Source organism: Choloepus didactylus (genome assembly GCF_015220235.1).
Source record: "Choloepus didactylus isolate mChoDid1 chromosome 25 unlocalized genomic scaffold, mChoDid1.pri SUPER_25_unloc1, whole genome shotgun sequence".
In the NCBI taxonomy this organism is placed as follows: domain Eukaryota; kingdom Metazoa; phylum Chordata; class Mammalia; order Pilosa; family Megalonychidae; genus Choloepus; species Choloepus didactylus.
The window spans coordinates 1849312-1874561 of NW_023637606.1; the positions used below are offsets into that span (position 1 = coordinate 1849312).

The 25250-nt window shown below is 56.0% G+C and overlaps 1 protein-coding gene across 2 annotated transcripts in view; it reads right to left on the bottom strand.

Moving 5' to 3' along the window:
• The window catches only part of GNG7 (G protein subunit gamma 7), a 166647-nt gene that overhangs the window by 22256 nt on the left and 119141 nt on the right, over positions 1-25250 (bottom strand). For both annotated transcript variants that reach the window (XM_037823786.1, XM_037823787.1), the window contains one exon: positions 16628-16661. The gene's annotated coding sequence lies outside the window, so the exon portion shown is untranslated. The remainder of the gene's footprint in view (positions 1-16627; positions 16662-25250) is intronic.

Consider the following 25250-nt stretch of genomic DNA (forward strand, 5'->3'; position numbering starts at 1 on the left):
CCATGGCCACCCAGAAGCTCAAGTTTAGATGCATGTGCCGGTTTGAATGTGTTATGTCCCCCAGAAAAAGCCATATCCTTTGATGCAATCTTGTGGGGCAGAAGTTTTAGTGCTGATTGGATTGGAACCCTTTGGGTGTTTCCGTGGAAATGCGCCCCACCCAACTGTAGCTGATAACTCTGATGAGATAAATTTCAGGGTGGGCCTTGATCAGTGGAGCCATATAAATGAGCTGACGGGCAGACGGAACTCAGTGCAGCTGAGAGTGACATTTTGAAGAGGAGCCACAGCCAAGAGGGACACTCTGAAGAACGCCCAGGAGCTGAGAGAGGAGCTGCAGATGAGACAGTTTGAAGATGGCCATTGAAAGCAGACTTTTGCTCCGGAGAAGCTAAGAGAGGACAAATGCCCCAAGAGCAACTGAGACTGACATTTTTGAGGAACTGCAGCCTAGAGAGGAACGTCCTGGGAGAAAGCCAGTTTGAAACCAGAACTTTGGAGCAGACACCGGCCATGAGCCTTCCCAGCTAACAGAGGTTTTCTGGACACCACTGGCCATCCTCCAGAGAAGGTACTCGATTGCTGATGTGTTACCTTGGATACTTTATGGCCTTAAGACTGTAACTGTGTAACCAAATAAACCCCCTTTATAAAAGCCAATCCGTCTCTGGTGTTTTGCATTCCGGCAGCATTAGCAAACTAGAACAATGCACCTGCTACCCCATGGGGAAGGGTTTAGTTCTGCGCCCCTGGGTTAGTGGCTGCACCACCACTGTCCGTCACCGAAAATTTTGTCATCAGCCTGAACAGAAAGTCAGCACCCATTAAGTGACAACTTCCCACCCCTTGATAACCTCCAATTTAGTTTCTGTCACTAAGAATTTGGCTGTGCTAGATACGTCATGTAAGGGGAATTAGATGCTATTTGTCCTTCTGTGTCTGACATAATGTTTTCAAGCTTCATCCACGATGCCGTACGTCATTCCTTTTTAGGCTGAATAAAATTCCACTGTGTGGAGGGGCCACATTTTGGTGCTATTTTAACTTAGGTCTTGGCAACGCTGTAAACCTGACTGTGTACACCGATGGCCCAGAGGGATGGGGCATGGACAACAGGTACTGGAGACCCCGTTGTGGGTGGGTGGGCTGCACCTAGCTGTTCTAGGGTGCAAAGCCAAGAAATGTACAACAGGCCTGGGCTCTGAGCTATTAGCACTAAGGCCTCCCAGGCACGGGCTCCTATGCAGCCGTGGAAGCCCAAACCTGCCGGGCACGTCCCGGCTGGGGAAACCATGAAGCCCGATGTGCCTGGAGCCAGGCCAGCCTTCCCGCCCTCCAGCCCCGAAACCCATGAGGGCAAAGCCGGCTCCTGTTCCCAGCCTATGATCCCGTCCCTGTGCACGGAGGTGTTTTCCGGCTGAGCAGGAAACCATGACAGTGAGACACAAAAATGCTGGCGATCTGTCTGAATTCCGGACATAGCTGCCATAGCTGGGAAAGTGCCACTCCCAACCTGCTCGAGAAACGGCCATCCGAGTCGCAGCCCAGGCTGTTCTCTTACCAGAAGGGAAAGAATGTGATTTCGGAGGATGCTTCTGCAAGTTGGCTGAGCTGGGCACGTAAAAGGAAAAGAATGTGGAAAATGTGCCCGGCGAGGCAGGAGGCGGGAGGAGGGGGGCCTCCCTGGGGAACACATGGGGCTCCCCAAAGAGGTACAGACGAGGGCTCCCGAGTTCCCGCCGTGCTCGGGTTCTGCATCCCCCCGTTTTCAAAGGCTGCGGCTGAGCTGGGGCCGACTTGGGTTTCCGCACCAGCCCCAGCCCAGCTCCCGGGGGCACCTTAGGGTCTTGGGTTTTCAACTGCGTGGCACTGAGTGTCAATCGGCCTCCTGCTAGGGCCACCTGGCCCCTCAGGAGGGTCACGGGTAGAGGGTGGGAACATCTCCCCAGCCCGATTTAGATGGAGGTGGCGTCTTCTCCCACGGACCTGCACCCCAACTTCCTTCCCCGTGCCTTACTCAGGGAGAGATGTGACTTCCGGGGATGGCCAGGGACGAGGGGTGTCAGTGAACCCCCTTGTCGTGTTCAGTATCAGCCCCAACCTGGGCACGACTGACCTTGAGGCCAGCTCCTTCTCTGGGGTGGGGCGTCCCGGGCACTGTGGGGTGCCGAGCAGCCTCCCTGGGCTCCCCCCAGCAGTCCCCCCTCGTGACAACCCCAAATGTCCCCTGACCCTGCCTGGTGTCCCCTGGGTGAAGACTCCTGGATCAGAATCACTCAAAAGAACCCCCACATTAATGCTTCTTTCCTGAATTTTGCCATTGAGGAAAACAAGGAGAGTCTCAGGACAGTAAGCTCCGGATTTAGGGTTTTCATTTACAGTCGGCTGTTTTTAGGCCCCATCGTGAGTCAGGGCAGTTGCCGCCCAATTTCAACGTGGGGCCTGTGGCAACCGCCCTGGGCTGTGCCTGGGGGTCCCCCTCACCTCTCCCGTGGGGGCTGTTTTGAAATTTACGAAGTATCTGTTGCATCGTTATCTCACCCTGAACTTTCCATAACAACCTTGGCAGTGAAGAGTCAAGGCAGGGGTTAGGGTTCCCCAAAGAGGGGGGGCAGAATTCCACGCTGACCCCCAGCGACCTCGCCCGCCTCGAGTTTGGGAGGGGTCTGTGAACGGGTGGGATATCGTGTCTGTGAGTAAATAACGTTCGACCTTCAGAAAGGGCGATTATCCTCGGTGGGCCTGACCTAATCAGGCGACCCCTTACACGGGACAGGCCCTTCCAGAAGGAGCGATTTGAAGTCCAAAAGGGATTCGACGCAAGGGAGATTCTCTGTTGCTGGCTTTGAGGGTGGAGGGGGCCGCATGGCAAGGAGCCAGGGGCAGCTTCCGGAAGCTGACAGCGGCCCCCGGCTACACGCCAGCAAGGGAATGCGGGCCTCCGGTCCTACAACCGCAAGGAACCGGCTCCTGACCGAATGAGCTGGGAGGAGAGCCCTGAGCTCCAGGTGAGGGTGCAGCCCTGGAGGGCACCTCGGTTTTTGGTCTCGTGAGCCCCTGAGTGGCCACCCATGACACCATAAACTCACAAACATCTGCCAACCTAAGCCGCTACGTTTGGGGTTGCTTGTTACGCAGCATTGATAGCCAATACGCAAGGCCAAGGCGGGACTCGAGCTGTGTCTCCGGACTCCAGCGTCGGCTTCTTTCCAGCACCTTCCAGCTGCCACCTCTGAGCGGCACGGAGCCTGAGATAATCCCAGCCCACATTCGCCCCTCGCTGCCAGGTTCGGGCACTGAACGGGGGGCACACTGCTGCACACTTGATTTCTACTCTTTCCCTTTTAAAAATAACTCCAAGATGTAGGTGTGGCATTAAAAACCCAGAGTTTCTGGTGACTTCTCCGTGAAAAAGTTGAAGTGTTGCCCAAAAGCGTGGCCTGGCGGGGAGCTCCCGGCAGCCCGGGAAGTTGGCATCAGTGAATTCCGGCTCGGAGAGCCCTGCTCGCTGCCAGTCAGCCCGGCAGTGAGGTGACTGCTCGCGCTGGACGCGGCGTGCTGGGGTGAGTCAGCCCCGGGGAAGGGGGGCCCCGGGGAGGGATTGGGGAGCTGGCAGCCCCCGCCTGCATGGATTAGCTCATGCTTTCCGGCAAGCAGCCGTGGGGAGGGGAGGCGGGTGGGCAGCTGCAGCTCCTTGTCTTTGCAAAGAACAGAAATCAGCCTCCATCCTGCTTTAAAACTTCCGCAACCAGTAGCTTGACAGCTCGCGGAGCTTCTGGATTCTTTCCTCCTGGAGTCCGGAGATCCAACCCTTGCCCCTTTCTGTTGTTAAAAAGGGGGGCTGGCGGGATGTGGGCAGTTTTTATAAGAGGAAAAACAATGCTTGAGGCGAGAAAGCAGTTTCTCTCCCCAGTTGAGGGATGTCTGCAGCAGAGAACACGGTGTTTGGAGAGAAGATGAGACAGGGTGTTTTGTTTTTTTTTAAAAAATCCAATACTGAAACAAAAGTAAATGGTAGTTTGGGAGGAAAGAAGGCCTTGAAAGGAGTAAGTCACCCTTGCAGCATGCCTGGGGTGCTGGGTTTGCAGAGAGCTGTGCCCCCATCCGCCGTGACCAATGCACATTTCTTGCACACCCACTGTGTGCCAGTGCCTCAGCGCGTACACACCCAGGGGAGCTGTTGGCACTAAAGTCTGAAGTCTAATCAATGGAAACCTGGGAACGGTGCGTCTCAATTGTGGTGGCTCTGCCCCCAGGGGACATTGGTGATGTGTGGGGACATCTATGGTTGTCATGACTGGGGAGGGGGGCTGCTCCTGGCATCGAGTGGCGGGAGCCGTGCTCAGTGGCCCCAAATCGGGCCTGGGTCTGATGGTGCCCATCTCGGAGAAGGGTCGTCCAGCTCCGTAGCCTCTGAGCCACCCCCGAGCCACCCCGGGCCCCTGGCAGCTGCCCAGGTGCATCCTGGGGCTAGGGGGGCTGGACAGGTGGCCCCGGCTTCTGAATGTGGGCTGCAGATGTTTTCCTGCCCCTCTTGCTCGCAGAAACATGAGCTGCAACTTTCCTTGAGTGAGGGGTCCAGAGAGCCAGCCCGCCTGCAGCCTCGGCCCCGGTGGAGCTGGGGTGCCCAGTGGGCCTCTGGGGGGACAAAGGGGCCCAATGAGCTTGGCCACCTTGGGGGAGCAGGGCGTGCAGCCTTATCCTGGCACCAGGCACCAGGAGCCACTGTCTCCTCTTCTTTAAGAGCTTCTAGAAGCAGCTTGGCAGAAAGCCATCAAGATTTGTGAAAGAAACCAGAACCTGCGCCGTGCTGGGGATGGAGTCTGAGGACCCCATGTGGGGTTCCTCTGCCATGTAACCAGCCCCGGGGCAGGGCACTCGGGTGTCTTGGCTGGGTAAGGGATGAACGTACGGGTCTTGGGTTTCCTGGGGTTGCCACAAATGGGGCGGTTTTCAACAGCAGAGAGCTATCATCTTGCACCCAAGAGAAACGGCCTGCCCTTGCTGCCCCCTGCCCCATGAATTCTGGACCCACCAAGGCAGCCTGTGATCAGGAAAGCTGGTTCCTTGCAATGACCCTCCTGCTGCCTTCTAGAACTTCTGCAGAAAGCAGAGTCAGCCCCACCCAGCCCGGCCCTGGCTGCCCTGTCCCCGAGGACGTGGGTGCCAGGTGCACAGGGCATCTTTCAGGCTCTGTCGGGGCCCTTTCCGACCATCGCCACCTTTGTCCCACAGGCCCCCAACTGGGGGCTGATTATTAGAACCCCTTTATGCGAACGGGCATGTGTGTGTCGTGGTGCATGTCCAGTGCCGGACCCAGCTGATGCTTCCAGCAACTGGGGAGGCGGATGTTAGTGCATTTCCACCCTCCAGGAAGTTACGCACGGAAAGATGAAGCAGTTTCCTTGACAGCGGTTAAGTGGCTGAACCGTGATTCGAACCCAGGACTCCCTGTTCTCTCCCCAACGCACTGAGATTTCTTAAACCCGGGCTCCAGCCAAGAGTCATTTGTGCAGCCTTGAGTAGCACCTTAGTCTCCTGGGGAGGCTGTAAGAAACTGCAGCAAACTCAGTGGCTTCCACACCTACTGTGCGCTGGCTCAGCACCCACTGCGCATTGGCTCAGCACCCACTGTGCGTTGGTACAACACCTACTGTGCGCTGGTTAACTGCTTACTGTGCACTGGCTCAGCACCTACTGTGCACTGGTTCAGCACCCACAGTGCATTTGCTCAATACCAACTCTGCGCTGGTTCAGCACCTACTGTGCTTTGGTACAACACCCACTGTGCGCTGGTTAAGTGCTTACTGTGTGTTGGCTAAGCACCTACTGTGTGCTGGCTCAGCACTCAGTGTGCACTGGCTCACCACCTGTGCACTGGTATAACACCCACTGTGTGCTGGTTAAGTGCTTACTGTGAGCTGGCTCAGCACCCACTGTGTGCTTGTTCAGCATCACCTGTGCATTGGTACAACACCTGCTGTGCACTGGTTAAGTGCTTACTGTGCGATGGCTCAGCACGCACTGTGTGCTAGTTCAGTACCTACTGTGCGCTGCTGCAATACCTGGTTAAGTGCTTACTGTGCATTGGCAGCACCTACTGTGTGTTGGCTCAGCACCCACTGTGCGTTGGTACAACACCCACTGTGCACTGGTTAAGTGCTCACTGTGCATTGGCTCAGCACCTACTGTGCACTGGTTCAGCACCTACTGTGCGCCCGCAGTGGGACACTGCCTCCACCCTCGGAGGAGCCACAGTCAAGGAAGAGAAGTACATCCTCAAGTGTCATAAAATCTTGAACCTGAGAGAACCAAAAGCAGGGACTCGGACAGATACTTGTGCACCGACGTTCATCACAGCGTGATTCACAATCACCAAAAGGCAGAAGCCACCCAGGCGTCCATTGGCAGATGAAAGGAGAAACAAAATATGGTCCATCTGTACAGTGGAATATTATTCAGCAGTAAAAAGAAGTGAAGCTGTAACACATGCACCCTGGAGACCACCGGTTTATTGTAGCCAAATAAACCCCCTTTATAAAAGCCAATCCATTTCTGGTATTTTGCATAATGGCAGCTCTGGCAAACTGGAACAGTGACTACACAGAAAGCAAATCTGAAAGGTGACGGAGTAGCATTAAATTCCCGATTATATCCAGATTATATTCACCATCAGCTGGGGACGAGGGGCAAAGTTGGGATAAAATCGCAGCTCACAGCAGTCTCCAGAGATACTTTCACTATTGCCAAAGAATGATTCTCCAACAGATGCGTCATTCGGGCGGGCTTACTGGTGAATATGTAAGGAACGGACACTTGGGCCACAGATTATGCCCAGACCAGAACAAAGATGCAAGGAAGGCTGCTGAGCAATTTTATGAAGTGGGCACATCTAGACAAGACTGACAAAGAGAGTCTCCCAAAACGGAGACTACAAAACAGGGGTGTAAACACACAGAGAAAGCATCTAGTGCAGCCCGGTTGTGCTTGGATAGCGGACCGGCAGCTTCTCAGAGGGGATCACACAGGATGGGCCTTTGTAGGATGTGTAGGAGTTCGTCTAGGCCCTGGTGGAGAAGGCTATGCTTGGCTCACTGCCCTGCCCTCCCTCTCCAGCCCTCCTGCCCTCTGTTACCCGAGTGGCACCTAGCACTGGCATGGCAGTCAGGGATGACGTTGTCCCCAGGGGACAAGGGGTGATCTGGGGACATTTTTGGCTGTCAGAATGTGGGGGTGAGTGGGGGGAGCCCAGGGAGGCTGCTCATCGCCCCCATCCCAGAGAATGACCCAGCCCCAACATCAGCAGTACTGAGACGGAGGAACCCTACATTAATTATTTACAAAAAATTCTGAGTTTGATCCCTGCTTACACCTTGCACCAAAATAAATTCCCAAAGGGTGAGATGTAGATCAGGGTGACCCCCCAGCTTCTGGGGTTCACCTCCTCTCTCCCTTCCCGCCCAGTTTGTGTATTTAAATGTGTGCAGACTCCTAGCACGTCAGTAGGTCGGATGATCGTGAGATGCAGGGCTCGTGGGGGTCAGAGGAGGCCCCCACCCCCGAGGTTGTCACCCAGAGGTGAGGTCAACTTTGCACTGCCTCAGTGTACAGTGTGGCCGTACCCCCTGCAGCCCCCCAGGGTCATCCTGGCCAGGGTGGGAGCCCCCCGTGATGGACGTGACCGTTCGTGAGTCTGTGACATTTTGCTGGGACTCGGGACGCTTGGCTCTGCAGAGGTCTTGGCTGTGTGGATGTTTCTGGAAAGAGCGCTCACGCTACAGCTGGGACACGGCGTCTTGTGACTCTTACGCAGCCCCCATCCCTTTGTGCGGACGCTAAATTGGTTGCTGGGGTGGCTATTTTTAGAAGGGGCTAAAGAAAAGGGGGTGAGTAAGGTACCCACAAATTGGAGAAAACAGGCTCTGCGCACGGGGTCCCGAGACTGGGGGGGCTTGTCCGGAAGTGGATGGACAATGGGGCCAGCGATGGGGACGGGGATGACGCGGCGGCTCAGCACTGTGGTGACAGGAACAGAATAAAGAGCTGCTCTCTGTCCCCGTGTGGGTGAGCGGGGGTGGCGTCTTCTCTCTCTCCCGGCTCCGGGGGCCGGGGGATGACTGCAGAGCCATGTGAGAGTTTGTGAGTCCAGGGCCTGACCCGCAAGTGGGACCCGGGGGTGGGGACCCACAGGGAGCCGATCCCCTGCACTGGCTCTTGTCCTACCTCGACTTCCCAGCACCGAGGCTAAGTGCGATAACCTGGGCGCCATGCCAGTGCAGGGGGACGCTCAGGAAATGGAGGGCAGGAGGGCTGAGGAAGAGGGGAGAGCAGTGCCCACTTTGGCTCAGGCAGGTCCTGAGCTTGGCCATGGCCTTCACTCGGGTCTGGACGAACGAACTCCTACACATGTTACAAAGGCCCATCCAGTGTGATCCCCTCCGAGAAGCCACCGCCATGCAAGCATGATGGGGCTGTGCTAGATGCTTTCTCGGAGTGTTTACGGTGCTTAGACTTTCCTTGGGTGATGGATGAGCTTCTTAATTCTGCTGCAACAAATTATCACAGGCTTCATGGTTTAAAATGACACACACCTGCTCTCTCCCAGTTCTGGAAATCAGAAGATCAAAGCGGGCCTCACTGGGCTAAATTCAAGGTGTCGGCAGGGCTGGGTCCTCCCGGAGGCTCCGGGGAGAACCTGCCTCTTGCCTTTTGCAGCTTCTAGAAGCTTCCGCATTCCTGGGTGCATGGTCCCCTCTTCCTTCTTCAAAGCCGGCGATGGCCGAGCGCGTCTTTCCCAGGCTGCGTCATTCTGAGGCTCCGCTTCAGCCGCCACGTCTCCTTCTCTGACTCTCACCCTCCTGCCTCCGTCTTACGAGGACACTTGTGGTGACAGGGGCCCCCGATAATCCAAAGAGGAACCCCCTGTCTGAAGTTCCTTTACGTAATCTTGTCTGCAAAGTCCCCTTTGCCCCGTGAGGGGACGGATTCATGGGTCCGATGTCTTTGGGGACGGCTACTCTGCTGAGCTCAGGTGTGGCCCTGGGCACTGAATGGCAACCTGGACGGAGGAGGTTGGGGACAGCGGTGCAGGGACTTTACCCAGGGAACCATATGTCCCGGGCCGAGCTGCCCCCAGTCAGGCATCTCCTGGGGCTGGCGGCCGAGGGTGGGCCACCTGGGCCACCCCTGATGTGCCTAACAGACGCCACAGGTGAGCACACACCCCGCCCACCTCTCAGGTGTGCTCGGCTCTTCCAGGGAGAGAGGCAGGCCTGCAGGACGAGGGGACGGCCTGCTCGGGGCGCACGCTCAGAGGGTCACCCCCAGGCCGGCTCCCCTGCTGCAGCCCCCTGGACGCTCTCGGCGGCTGAGAATCCTGGACATGTGACAGCCCTCCGCCGGGCGACGGGACGTCATCCAGGGCTGTGGATCTCCAGGGACACGACATGCCAACCTTGTGGCCGTTGGAAAGTCCTGGAAAGCAGGGCAGGGTGCGGTGGGGCTAGAGAGGGTCCCCCCAGGAGCATTCTGTAATTAGAGACATTTATTTTTCAAGTTAAAAATGAAAAAAGAAGTTGACGTTGGGATTAAGTTAATAGATTTAAGGCCTTGGCAGGGTTTTGGCGACGTTGGCTGAGATGCAGCGGGGAAGCTTGCCCGGTGGGGGGAGCCAGGGCCTGGAGCTGGGTGATTCTGTCCCCCAGGGGACACTGACAATGTGCAGGGACATTTGTGGTTGTCACGACCAGGGGGTGGGGTGCTGCTGGCATCGAGTGCTGCTCAGCACCCCCAGTGCCCAGGACAGACCCCCCAAAATCAAGAATGATGTGGGTCCAAATGTCCTCAGGGGCTGTGTGGGAAATCCTGCATGAAGGGTGGCCCCGGCCTGGGAATGGGCTTTCCCCGGAAATGCACTTGGGGTTTGGTTCCGGCTGGTTCCAGAGAGAAGTGGGGCAGGCCGGGGCTGTCCCCCAGACCATGAGCCCTTGGCGTCACAACTAGGAGAGACAGGCGCCTGCCAGCAGTGAACACAAGGGCCTGGGCTCAGCAATCGGGCAGCCGGGCACGAGCATCAGGCGTCAGGACATCTGGGGCGAGCCCCCGCGTAGGTGCCCATCAAACCGCGTCCAGCTCGAGGTCCAACCCCAAAACACACCGAAAGGACAATACGCAAGAGTTTTCCTTTGACTTGTCAAGTTGGGATGTGGGTTCCGGTAAACGGTGGCCGGGGGGTTCGAGTCAAGGAGGACATGGCTGGCAGAGCCTCACAAGGCCTCGGTGATGGGGTACACGGGCCCTGCCGGGGAAGAACCCACTTTTGCACTGTGCAGAGAAACTCCTATAGAGCTGTAGAACCTTCCAGAAACGGACAAGTGTAGCCCCCACTGCTGAGTGTCTGCGGTGCACTGAGCCCCAGATGATACCCTGGGGAGGGAGGGGGTCTCAGTTCCCGGGTGTGCCTGGGCTCAGCCTCCAGGCCGTGGAGATGGGGGTGCCGGCGGCTGCACCCCAAGTGCACCAGGCTCCCCGCAAGAGCACGTCCACCTGCCTCCCTGTGGCCTGGGCCCAGATGGGGTTTTGATGACCTGGTGGAATTTCCAGCTATGAGCGCAAGCGTGTGGTTTTGTTCACTCTGACCTCCGCTTTCTTGGCCGTCCACATTCCATTACGCCTTTTGTTGATAACGCAGAAACACGGCCAAGCCTTTAAGGAAGTGCGGGGCTTCTGGTGGAAAGAGGAACCAGGTCACCCCTACTCTGACATTCACGGGATTGAGAAATGGCGGCACCAGGAAGTGGACCGGAGGCACGGAAAGATCCCCGGCGGCCCCTGCTCCGGGCGCCATGTCGTTGAATCCTCACGGGCTCTGGCTGCGGAGCTGGGGTGTCCTCAGAGGCTGGCAGTGTGGCCCCTGGGAGTGGAGTGGGGTTCAGTCCTCCAACCCCAGGGAAGGGATTCTGCCAACCATCTGAGTGAGCACGGAGGCGGCTCTTTCCCACTTGAGCCTCCCGATGAGACTGCGGCCCTAGTGGACCCCAGACTGGGGCCTGGCGAGACCCGGAGCAGAGCTCTCAGCTAAGCCGGGCCCCCACTCTTGACCCAGAGAGACTGTGAGAGAATAAATGGGTGTTGAGCGAAGCTGGGAAGAGGGCGGTTGTTTTGGTTTGCTAAAGCTGCCGGAATGCGATGTACCAGAGATGGGTTGGTTTTTACCGTGGGGAATTATTAATGCACAATTTACAGTTCTCAGGCTGCAAAAATGTCTCAACTCAAAGCGTCGAGAGGACGATACACACACCCTAAAGACAGGCTGCCGGCACCCAGGGCTCCTCTGTAACACGGGAAGGCACATGCCCGGCGTCTGCTGGTCCTTCTCTCCTGGGTCTCGTTGCTTCCAGCTTCTGGCTTTGGTGGCTTCCTCTTTCAGCTTCTCTGTGAGCGTCTCTGAATTTCATCTCTCAGCTTCTCTGTGTGTTTATTCCTCTTATAAAGCACTCCAGCAAGGGGATTAAGACCCACCCTGGGCCGGCTTCAACCGAAATAACCAAATCAAAAGGTCCCACCCACAACACGTCTACACCCACAGGGATGGATTAAAAGAACACGGCCTTTTCTGGGGGACATAACAGCTCCAAACCAGCACAGTGGCAATGTCACGCAGCGATGGATAATTAATAAATACAGCAGAGGAGTGTGTGACCTCAAGAGAAAACCCAGGTCCCCAGAGCAGACGAAGCGGGATACGGGCCTGGGGCAGCCGCCAGGAAATTCTCTCGTTTTAGCTTTCAGTGTCACGTAAACTGTGTCTTCCAAGCCGAAGTTAATGTATTTGATGATAAAAATAATACCTGCTCCTGACCCCAAACCCTCAGTTTGAACGATCGTGGTGGTGGCGGGAAGGGGGAGGGCCCTGGGTCTCTGCCGGCTGCACCCGCAGCCCTGACTTCCGAGATGTAGCAGGCAGCGAATCACACCGACTAACAAAGAAACCTGCTGCTCGGTCGAGTTCAAGCCAGATGGCCATTTTGAAGGGAAGGCACTTGTAGCCACGTCACACTCTCGGTCATCTCTTCAAACGCCCTCCTGGGACACTGTTTAGGCCTTCCTCAGGCCACTGGGGGCTGCTGCAGAAACTCTGTGCTTCCTGTGCGGCCACACTGTCCCCGTCCCCTTTGCTGTTGGCCACGTGGATGTGCCTGGGGTGCTTGCCTGCTGGCAGGTCTGGGCTTTGGCGTGTGGCCTCTGGGGCGTCTGTGTGATTCTCCGTCCGCTTGCATTCCGGATGGTCTGAGCCCTGCGCTTGGGAGGCTTTTCCTTCGTGCCAGCCGCTCCCGAGACGGAGAGCTTCTCGGGACTGCCTCCTGAGTTCGGCCGCTCGTTGCCTGTCTTTTTAAACATCGAAGGATGTCCCTTCTGCCACAGCCTTGGCATGTCCAGAAAATGTCAGGGAAGCCGGGAAAGAAAAACAAAACCCACCAAGACTCCGCCACCCTCGCACAACCCCAGCTGGCTCCCCGTGCCCTTTTGCTTTTCACAGCCTGCCTTCTCGGCTCACCTTCTCGCCAAACCCCCAGCTGCCAGCCGCCGTCCTCCCTCCTGCTTCCCCCACCCCGGGGAGAGCAGTGATGGCCCTGGAGGGCTCTGCAAAGACCCTGGCAGCTCCGGCCCTGGCCCCTTCACTGACTCACCACCAGGCCCGGCCAAGTCTTTCAGCCCCCGAGCCTCAGTTTCCCCACCTATAAAATGGGGAGAGTGAGCCCTGCTGCCCAGGTGAGGCAGAGTGGCCGGGCCTGGCCACAGCAGGTGCCCAAGAGATGTTTGCAGAGCTGCTGAGGGGGTCTGCAAACAGGCAAGTGCAGGTGGGAGCCTGGGTGGGTGGAGGCGGTCAGTGCGGGCTGGCTGAGCTGCCCGGGAGCAGGGCCAGGGCCCGGCTGGAGCCGCAGGCCGTCATCCACTGGGTTTTTCTGGGCATCCCTGCCGGCAGGTGCAGCAGCCCATGTCCATGTGCCCCCCGACTTCCGAGCCAGTCCTGGGGCAGCTCAGTCCCATCTGCTGCCCGGCTGCCGGGGCAGGAGATCCCGCACTGTGACCGTGTGCAGATGTGTGCCCTGGAAAACCAGGTGTGGCAGGGGCTCCAGGAGGCCGCCTGGGGCTCATCCTCAGCCCCCCACCAAGCCTCCTCCAGGCAACTGAGCCCTGAGGTCACCAGTGGAACAGGAGGCCGCCATCCCCCACTTGTGGAGCGCTTGGAAGGATTCAGACGGGGCACGGCGGGTTTGCACTTAGCACTGGTAAAGAGTCGTGTTTTAAGTCATTTTTATCTTCATCATCATCACTGGGTGTGTGGTAACGAGACCGTGCAAGGCGGAAACCAGCGGGAAGTGAGCAGGGTCCTCATCTCGGACTCAAAATTGAGGAGAGCACCAGAAAGCTCACGCACTGTGACCGATCATATTGCAGTGTGACATTTTAGACTTTTTCTCTTTTGCATTTTTCCCCCTTTATTAGAGAAGTTGTGGGTTTCCAGAATGATCACGCCTAAAATACGGGGCCCCACACCCCCTTGCATTGGTGGGGGACATTTAGGAACGCGGCATTTTTTTTAAACATTCAAAATTACTGCAAAACATCTGTGAGGGACAAAAGATCAACATGTTCATTAAAGCCCAAGAACTTTCTTATGTTTAGGTATTTGCTTTTATTTGACACAAATTTCCAGGATGTGTACACATTCTTTGCCCACCGAGCAACAACTCTCCTTGCCATTGCCCCCAGCCTTGTTGTCTCTGACCTACCGTCAGTCTCTGGGAACCGGCTGGTTCTAGAAATTCCCTGTAAGTGGAATCAGTGGTATTTGTGCATCTGGGTCTAGCTTCCTTCGCTCAACATGTCTCCGAGGCTCGTCCGTGGCATTGTGTGGATCGAGGCTTCGTTCCTTTTCACGGCCTAGTAATATTCCACCATCCGGTTGGACCATGTTGTGTTTTTCCATCATCCATGGAGGGACACTTAGGCTCTTTCCACTTTTGGGCAATTGTGAACCTCACTGCTGTGAATGCTGATGAGCCCCCACTTTTGATTCTCTGGGGTGTCTTCCCGGCTCTGGGTTTAGGGTTCCCACAGTGGCGGCTCCGTTTTATATTCCCAAGAGACAGGGCCTCACGGGGTTGGAAATAGGGGGAAGTTGTTCCCCTCCTTATTGAAAATTTTGATCATTTGTTCACCACAGATGTGGGTTTTTTTGCATTAATTCTGATTTGTGAAAAATATTAAAATATGACTTACCATAACTTTCTTTGACATTTGCTCTATAGCTACTCATTAAATTGCACTTTGAAAGTTATCACCTCTCTGTATATATGTTATGTTTCACAACAAGTTAATAACTGAAATGGTGGAACTGGGACCCAGAACGTTCTTTGAAATTTAGCTCCCTAACCATGTGTTATATTGCACTCTGAAAGTTTTCACTTTTATTTATAGCTGTTATATTCCATAATAAAAACAAACGAAAAAAAATATGACTTATCATGATGACTGGGTTCTTTGGCACTACCCTAAATTCTGTCCTCGAGACAAATGCCTCGCTCGCCTCACCCTAGTCTGGTGTGTCCAGCTTACGACACTTGAAGGCTGCACAAAGCAGAGGTCTGGCAAACTCAGGGGCCAAACAAGAAGGAAAAGCTTGGAGGGAGCTGAACTTGGACTTACAACTCCGATTCATCGCAGCCGTTGCCCTTTGTCCTCTCCATCCTGCACCCACCGCGGTCTGGGGTCAGGCATGTTTTCGCTCATTTTACAACCCTGGTTAGTGGCAGGGGCCCGGATCCAAGGGGCTCAAAGGCCACAACCCTTCCAGTGTGGTGCTGCCACCTCAGGGATGCAGGGAGTGAGCGCCCCGTGCCTGGGGGCATGCAAGCTTGGGCTGAGGATGCCAGAGGGGTGCTGTGTGCCTTTGGCTCTGCTCAGACATGACTGACTCAGGTTCTGAGCCCCAAGGGTGGGGAGGGAGGGGGCACACTGGCACTGTTTATGCATAAGAGCACACGGGGGTCTCCAGGCCTGCTGGGGTGGAGATGTCTCTGTGGGTGGATGTGCCGGGGTTCTAGGGGACGGAGAGCTGGAGAAAGCAGCTCCCCCAGAAAGATGCGAGGGGAGCAGAGAACAGGGACCTGAAATGCCTCGAAAACACTCAGTCCTGAGACGGAGCTGGGCTGGGGCATGGGAAGGGGGCTGCTGGTGCCCTCTGGTGTCTCTCTGGCCCAGGGGGTTTGTTCTCTGGACACTTCCGGTGCTCACTCCGCAGCCGGTACCCTGTAGGATTTGGAGGCTCAAAACCGGCTGCCCCAGGCTTGGTCTCCGAGACTCTGCTACCATCACCCCCTTCCTTGCAGTCTTACCACTAACCAACATGTGTGGCCTGGCCAAGAGCTCGGGCCTCAGACGCCCAATTTCATCCATGTCTCTACAGTCCTAGGAAGCAGGCACGGGGGCATACGAGTCCGGTTCCAGCCAGGGTGCAGGGTAAGACCTCCCCCACCCCAAAACCAGCCCTCCCTCCACCCCATCAGTGAGCTCTGCAGACAGGAAGCACCCGAATCTCCCAAGCAAAGTGCCCCGAGATGGCCTCGGGATAGAAGTCCATTCCAAGAGCACCGCCAAATGTCCCCACTGAAGCACTGCTTCCCGAGTCCTCGCCCTTCCCAAATAAATCATGGAAAACGTGTCAATTAAACAGCCAATGGGGCAAAGTAGAAGTTGCTAGGGAAATTAGAGAATACTTTGCAAGAGTGAAAACAAAAACACAACATGCCAAAACCTTCAGGATGCAGCTAAAGCTGCGCTCAGAGGGAAATTTATAACCATAAACGCCTATATTGAAAAAGAAGAAAGAGCTCAAACCAACAACCTAACTTTACACCTTAAGGAACTAGAAGGAAGGAGAGCAAATCAAACCCAAAGTCAGCAGAAGGAAGGAAATAATGCAGATTGGAGCAGAGATGAATGAATTAGAGAACTGAAAAACGATAGAATTCACGGAACCAGAAGTTGGTTCTTGGAAAAGATCAACCAAATCGACAAACCTTTAGCTAGACTGACAAAGGAAAAAAAGAAGAGAAGATACAATTAAGTAAAATCAGCAACGAAAGCAGGGACATTAATTAGTACTGACCTCACCAAACAACACCACAAATAACTGAATGCCAACAAATCAGATAATCTAGCTGGCATGGAGAAATTCCTAGAAACACACAAATTACCAAATCAATCATGGTTTCACAGCTTCAACCCACATTTACGAGACACCGTACTTAGATGTCTGGTTTCAGGCTGCGCGTTTTTATGCCCATAGCCTCTTTTAATCTTTGCAACACTTCCGGGAGGTGGAGAACATTATTTCCATCACAGAGCGATGAAAGAAGTCTGTCCAAGTGTGACGGAGCCCGTCCGTGCTGGGTCTGTGACCTGATCTTAGGTTATCTGGCTCCAAGCCCAAAGCGCCTTTCCTGATGACACAACCGCCCCATGTGTCATGTGCACATAAAACACTGTGGCTTGTTTGTTCCTCTTTCTAAAAAAAACAAGAGATTCCGAGTCCATGAAGTAAGAGACAACGCTTACATACCTTTTTCAGTTTTCCCAGGAAGCACCACTTTACCCTGTTTAAAAAAAGAGAGAGAGAGAAAGAAAGGGAAAGCAGTTAAATATATTTTACTTCTCTGGGAGTTAGAGACTCTAGCTCTGGATTTTTCTTGGACAAATACTTTGCTGTCACCAAGAAGAATGCCATGCCACTTAGAAGGGGCTCAGTCTTCTGGGGAAACATTGTGGGAATCGACTTTGTTAGAATCGACCCTTGGGTACTGAGTTTCTTTTAGAAAAGGTCAGAACTTGTATTATTCCATTTCGGGGCCCTGGGGACCCAACCTGAGTTATGGTCAAAATCCAGGATGTCAGACATGCCGGAACGAGAGAAGAGAAAATAAAACGGTTTAGGAACTGAGCGTTACGATCCGCTACTTTGTGTTTTTCCATCCCTGCTCTTGGCTTTTATGGAGGCCACGTGCCCGGGCACAGGGGAAGGTGGAAAATGGAGCTCGAGGGGCATGGCACTTAACCCTGGGTGGAAGGGGTGACAGGTGTATGGGGTCAGGAAGGAGGGAGGTCAAAGGGGCAGGAAACGGGGAGCCGGGGTGGGGCGGGCTCAGGGGCAGGGGAATGGAATCCCCCTGCTTTGGGTGCACCCCTGGGGGACCCCTGGGTATGTGGCTGACAGGGAGGTCCTGGGATGCCAGCCCACACCCCACTCTCCGCCCTGTATCAGCTAAGCCAGGAAGGCACCCCCTTTTCCCAATTCCCACTAAGACACTGTCCAGCCTGCACCTCCGTCTCCAGAGCAGGGAGGGCCCCCCCCATTTCGGCCATGATGACTAGCTCTGCCCAAAGCCTCATTCCAAGCTGGGGTCCTCATTGCCCGAGTCGACTTCCCATCCGTCCCCTAACTTTTCCAGGGCCCATCACCCCATCATCCTGAACACAAGGTGAGCACGAGGGAACTTTCTGGAACTCAGCAGCTCTAGCAGCAGAGCGCAGAGTTAGTGAGAGAACCAGGGAGAGTTTCTGAAGACACCCCGACTTGGGTGCCCTGGAGGCCTTGAGCTGGGATGTGTGACCCCAAGACACCACATGTGTTCTGCTCCATGGGATAGATTCTTCCAGAAAATGGTAGAAACTCCCAGGACTAGATCTTCCTGGTGGAAGACCAGGTCCCTATGGGGGACGGGTGGACTGGGGCCAGTCTGTGCCCGGTGCCCAAGTTTCTAGTCTATTCTGTGCAACGACGGCTGCTGCACTGGAGCAGACCAGGGGCCGTTCTGTCTGAACCCCGTTTTTGGTTGCAGGCTGCAGACACTTCACCACATGCACCCCACATTCAAGCAACCCAGGCCTTCCCCATGCCACCCCCAGAGGCAAATGGTGCTCTTCATGCACCTCCAAAATCTTGTTTTTCCTCCTTTGCTCACACAAGCACCCCTGCCGGACAGCCTGTCCGTCCCAGTCCAGCTGGAGCCCCCACCACTGCCCCCCAACTCTAGGATCTGACGTGTCCATTTTTGTGGGTGCCACAAAAGTGGGGTGGTCTCCGTGTGGGCAGCTCCTTGTGGTGATACATGGTCCCCTGGCCCTCCTCGGCCCCGACCACCAGCTTGTAACTGGGGAGCTGGAGCGGGGAGTGGGGGCCCAAGCTTTGGCTCCAGCACAGGGTGACTCTGTGCGGGGTGATTTGACATTGCTGAGCCTGAGCCCCCTTGACAAAATGGGGATAAGGGAAGACTCTCGATGTGGGCAGGACACATGACTTGCTTTTAGCTGACAGAATTCCTCACCACGGAGGGGATGCCACTTCCGTGACTGGATCCCAAGAGATCCTGAGTTCCGACCCACCGGCAGGCTGTCCCCTGCTGGCTCCATCATCACATCAGGGAGGCCCATGTGGCAAGGGACGGCCAGCGAGGAGCTGAGACTGTTGGCCCAATGGCCTGAAAGGAATGTTCCGGAACTCTGCCCCGATTGAACCTTCAGATGAGACCCCAGCCCTGGCTGCCACCCTGGTTGCCAGGCTTGAGAGAGGCCCCAGGTGGGCAGCACGCAGACCCCAGACCCACAGAAACCGAGAGATAATAAATGTGTGTTATTTTACGTGCTCGATTTGTGGTAGCTTGTTACACAGCAATAGCTGACTGATACAACGTGTCAGTGCACATCTGACAGAGGCTCCACCATCTTGGAGCCGTACCCTCTGGGGTGATCTCCTTGGTCCTGTCAGCGACAAGACAAACAGCTGAGGGTCCACTCCTGGTTTCTCCAAGCTGCGCTTTTGCCCATTGGTCAGAATGGGCCATGGGACCCTGCGGAGAGGCCTGGAAGTGTGGGGCAGGAGGTGGGACATTACCTGAGCACCCCGCCATCCACCGTAGCACTGACAGCCCCTGCGGAAAGGGGTGCAGTGTGCGCAGAAGAGGCAAGTTTAATCTGGTTTCGTGGCACGGGGACAGTCACAGAGCCCCCTTGGGTTACATCGGGGCCTAAACACAGACCCCGGGGAGCTCCTTCTCCTCAGCCAGCCACCATGCTCATCGGGAAACCCAGCCTGTCCCCAAAGTTCCAATCCCAGGACACGGGGACCCAAGGAGGAAGGGGGCCCTCACTCCTGGCCACCAGGCGGTCAGCTCTGGCTTGACGGAAGCCCAGTGCTCCCCTGCTCCCATGGCCCCCGGGGATGGAGCCTGGGGGATCTGTCCCCATGCTCTGTGGCCCCAGGGTCCCCGGGGTGGACAGCGACATCAGACACTCAGCCCAGCATGGGACCTGGCCAGGCTGCAGAGCGTATGCCTGGAGGATGGGTTTGATTTCCAGAGAGGACCGAAGGGTGGCCCAGTCAGGTGCCTGGGAGGATGGGAGGGGGAGACGAGAAGGGGAACCCAAGAGGGGATTCCCTGGAGACAGCAAGGGTCTCCAGGCCGGCGGCGCTTTGCCCCCCGTTTGGTGAGGTGGCCTGGGCCTCACGATTGTCTTGTCTTTGGGTCCTTGGGCATCGATGGTGTCAGCTGGATGAGTGTCCCCCACTCCATTGAGGGGGGCAGGCAGGGCCTGGTGCACAGTGGGAGCTCCCCAGCACCTGCAAGTTTGGCTTTGAGGTTGACATTTAGCGTTGGCAGAGTATCTGCTAGATGCTGGGTCCAGGCTCACCTGAGAACCAGGCGTCTTGGGGTGCCCCATCCCACCCGGGCTGGCTTGCTCCCCATGCAGGGGAAGGACAGGGCAGGGTCACCCCTCAGCATGACTGGCATTGGGGCCGGATCATTCTCTGGGCACTGGAGGGTGCCAAGCAGTGGCCCCAGGCTCCCCCCACTCGATGCCAGGAGCAGCCCCCCACCCAGTCGTGACACCCACAAATGTCCCCAGACATGGCCAGTGTCCCCTGGGGGCAGAGTCACCCCCGATCGAGGTCGGCTGGCCTAGACTCGCTGTGCAGCCCCCTGAGCTGGGCCAAAGAGGGGCAGGTTCCTCAGTGCAGGTGCACTACTGGGGGTGGGGAGGACCCTGTTAAGATACAGGGCCGACCTGGTGGGCCAGGGCTCCTGCCACACCACACTCTGCAAAGCCCTCAAAGGCAAAAGCCTGCAAAGGTGGGCTTGTCCTGGCGAGGACCCCTGGGAGTCCCTGGCCCCTGGCCCAGCCGGGCGTGCATGGGCAGAGCTGTCCACTCCAGATCCGACGAGCCCGGGGCCTCCGCGGCCAGCCCAGCCCCTGTTTCTCCACAAACACGGGCTGTTTCCACAAACCCATGGGGTTTTTCCAGCCACACAGGGGCAGCTGTCTGCAGTCACCCTCCTAGCGAGACCCCAGAGCCCCAGGCCCGCAGGGGGGCCTCAGAGGCTGGCGGGGGCCTGCGGTCCGGCCGAAAGCTGCCCACCCCACAGTTCCACGTTCTTGGAGGCTGCAGGGTCTCGGGGGGCTCCGCACGGGGGGAGGTGGCTGGTGGCCTTCTCCGAGCTGGGGTTTCACGGCTGATGCTTGGGGCCGGTCATTCCCCCGGGTTGGGGCGTCCCCAGAACTGGGGGTGCTGGGGTCCCCCACTTGACGCCAGGGGCAGCCCCTCCCAAGATTACAACCAGAAACGTCTCCAGGTGTCACCAAGTGTCCCCAGGGGACAGAATCTCTCCCAGATAAGGGCCCCTGACTTAAGGGAGGGGCTGAGCCAGATACACACACACACACACACACACACACACACACACACACACTCACACGCACTCACTCACACTCATGCTCACACGCTCACACATGCATACACACATACACTCACATTCTTACACACACTCACACTCACATGCACTCACACATGTATACTCACACATAGACACACACACACTCATGCAGCTCATACATACACACTCACATGCACTCACACATGCTCACACACATGCACACACACATACACTCACATGTATACTCACACACACAATGCTCACACATGCACTCACAACGCACATGCACACACACACTCACACGCACTCACACGTACACACAACACATGCATGCACACACTCATATTCTCACACTCACACACATACACACACTCACACGCACTCACACCCACATTCACGTACACTCACACACACACGTATACTCATACACACATGCAGCTCACACACATACATACACACATGCATTCACACTCACACACTCAGTCATATGCACTCACACATGTATACTCACATACACATGCTCACACACATGCACTCAACACACACATGCAGTCACACACATGCAGTCATGCTCACACACATGCACACATACATGTATACCCACACACACGCTCACACATATGCACTCACAACACACTCACACATGCACTCATGCACCTCAAACACATACACACTCATATGCACTCACACACATAGACACACTCACACATGTATACTCACACGTGCACTCACAACACACGCTTACACACTCACATGCACACACGCCCACACACATTCTCACTCACTCATGCACTCACATGTATACTCACGTATACTCGCACTCGCACTCACAAGCTCACACACTCCCACATGCACACTCACATATACTCACATGCATGCACACACATACTCGCACTCATACACATACACATACACTTGATGCACTCACACGCTCACTCTCACATGCACATTGTCACATTCACACATGCACTCACAATGCACACACTCACACTCAATACTCACACATGCACGCACACATGTATACTCACTCTCGCACACTCATGCTCACACACATACACTCTGCACTCAACACATGCTCACACACTCACGTACTCACGCTCACACACCTATGCAGTCACAACACACACATATACTCACACTCACGCTCACACACACATGCACACACACTCATACTCATTCTTGCACACACCCACTCTCGCATGCACTCACAACATATGCACACACTCATGCTCATATACTCTTACACACACATGCATGCACACATGTATACTTACACACACATACTCAATGCACTCACGCTCACACACATTCTCACATGCACACAATTCTTGCGTGCACACACGTGTACTCACATGCAGTCACAACACACATGCACACACACACACACATACTCGCATGCACGCTCACGCACACGCACGCTCACACACATGCATGCACACACATACACATGCACACACATATACTCACACGTGCACGCTCACACACGTGCACGCTCACACACAAATGCATGCACACACATACTCACACTCACATGCACACACACATATACTCACACACACACACTCACATGCTCACACACACACATGCACTCACACACACAGGTCCTGACGGGGGGCAGCCCCTGCTGGATCCCTGAGGCCGGCGGGACCCCTTCTCTGACACAGATGCCCCCAAGGCCTGGCGGGCAGACACGGGGTGCCTGGGGTACACGGGTCCGAGGACGCCTCCCCTGGCCACAGCCTCCGTCGGCCCCTCGCTCCTGCCTCGGTCGTGACCTCCGAGCACCCGAGCCCAGCGGGAGGTGACAGGACAGCACCTTTCATGCCTCTTCACCCTCGTGGGTCCATGACGGGGACTCCTGACCCCACATCAATGGAAGAGGGAGGCTCAGAGAGATGGGGGCTGCGTGGGACCTGACTCCTTCCCCGTGACCCCCGACTCCCCCAGTCCTGGGCTGTGTCAGGGAACACGGGTCTTGGAGGGGAGGACTGGGGAGCACATCCCGCCTGAGGCCGTGAGGCCCGGGGTGAACCATCCCCAACTCTTGGTGGATATGGCAGCCACACTCTGAGCCTCAGTTTCCCCACCTGTGAAGTGCTGAGACTCTAGGGCCTGGTGGTCCATGAGGGCTTGGCACACTTGGCAGACGGCCGCGGCCATCCTGACCCGTGGGCCTTCCAGACACCGCTTCCGCCTCTTAACCACCCCCCACCCCAAGTCCAGCCTCCACGGCACCCTGCTTTACTTCAGCACATGCCACAGGGGATGGTGGGAAAATCTGCTCTCTGGGGGCAAAGGAGCTGCAAGGCTTAGCGGGCCGGAGGTCCGGGACTGCTGCCCACTGTGTGGGGTGATTCTGGCAGAGCAAGTGCTGCAACAGGAGAAGGGAAGGCTCTGCCCGCAGCACGGACAGAGCCGCTCCTACCACCTTGTTTTTCCCAGGAGGTGGCTGGAGCGGGCAAGACCACGGCCCCCAGGGACTTCCGTGTCCGACTCTCCGGAACCTGAAGATATGTCCAGTTCCACGGCAATGGGGACTATAACCGAGATTGCTAATCTGCTCGATCTGAGCTGGGGAGATTCTCCTGGATTATCCGGGAGGGGGGCCCAGTGTCGTTACGGGGCCCTCATAAGAGGGAGACAGGATGGTCACAGTCAGAGACGGAGACGGGGAGACGCCCCCGTGCCGGCTGTGAGGGAGGAGGAGGGGGCCCTGAGTCCAGGACTGCGGGTGGCCCCTCGATGCTGGAAGGGGCAAGCAGAGTTGCCTCTCCAGGGGCTTCCCTGCCGACACCTGGGTTTCAGCCCCGTGGGACCCATTTTGGGGCTTCTGATTTGCAGGAGCCGCTAAGTTTGTGCTCGTCTGTTACAGCCAGAGGAGACCTGCATGGTGTCCTCCTGTCACTTTTGCTGTCACGGCTGGGGGTGAACGGGGCCGATGCATTCTCCCAGATCACCACTCGATGGGGCTGTCCCTCGGAAGTGGCCCCATCCCACGGCCTGGCTGCCCCCTCACTTCCTTTCCTCTATCTGGTTTTGTCCGTCTTTCCTGGTAGTGTGGGAGCACCGAGGTGGCGGCGATTTGGCCTTCACGGCCCAACTCCTAGAGCCCAGAACAGTCCGTGGCCCCCAGACAAGGGGGTTCCGTAAATATTTGTTGGATAAAGGACTGTGAGGTCAATTCTGCAACCTAAAAGCAGACTGTTTTTGTTTTTGTTTTTCCATTTTAATTTTCTGGAAAATGATTCAGGCTGGGATTTGTAAAATTATTGCTCAGATGTCAGCTAAATCCTTTGAAGCCTGAACTGTGTGACGGTCTAAGGAGCGGATACACACTCCTTATGGCAAGTCCCAATCTTTCCTGATGATCGCTTCTGCCCGATACCATTTGGGGGCTGAGGAGAAAAAGATGAACAAAATATAGAGAGTGGTTTAGGATGGGGATGGGCTTTTGTCCCACAGGGGACACTTGGCAATGTCGGGGGACATATGGGGTTGTTATACAGGGGGGAGAGTCCTGCTGGCATCTGGGTGCAGCTCAACTCCCCACAAAGCACAAGACGCCCCCACCCCAGAGAAAAATGCAGCCTGAAATGTCCACAGTGCTGGGGGTGGGTGGGGGGGACCCTGATTTGTGTCGGCTTCGGGGTTGACATTCTGGCTCATCATCGATCGCCGTGTGGCCCTGCCTGAACCCCTTCTCCTTTCCGGGTTTCAACCCTCTCCACTAAAAAATGCCCATCAGGGGCCCCTCTCTCCTAGAAGGCTTTAAAAATAGACTTTAAAACAAACAAAACTCCCAGAAACGCCTGAGAGAGACCCGGCCCAGTGGAGGAAGTGGGAGGTGCTGCTTGTGACTTTCACCAGCCCAGCTGGGGAGACCCCATCTTAGACAGCTCCCCACGAGGTTTCCCTGAGTTTCTTCTTCTCAGAAAGCAGCTCGGCCCCCGGAGCCAGCAGGTCACCCTCCGCCTGCTCGGAAATGTGCGATAACATCCTGCGGGGCCGAGGGTTCCAATCAGAACTGGGATCATGAATCCGGGTGAAACCCCGAGGGGCTGCCCCTTGAACCTTGTCAGTCCCCAGGGGGGGCCCCAACTTATCACAGTTGCAGGGACACACACTTACAGGTGAATTAAAAAAAATAAAATAACCAATAAACATTTTTGTTGAGTCAATAGCTACCCTCACTTTCAATATCTACAACAGGGACCCTCTCTCACCTTTTGGGCTGTGGGATTTGGGGCTGGGTCATTCTCTGGGGTGGGGGTGTCCTGGGCACTGGGGGGTGATGAGAGGCCTCCTTGGGCTCCCCCTCCCCAGCCGTGACACCCACAAATGTCCCCAGCCATGGTTGGGTGAAGCCAGGGGACAAAGTCTCCCGGCCGGGTGAGAACCCCTGGTCTGGGATTTTTCAGTGAAGGTCTTTGAGGCTCTTCACTGTGTCCTTCTGAAGCATGACTTTTTAATATACTG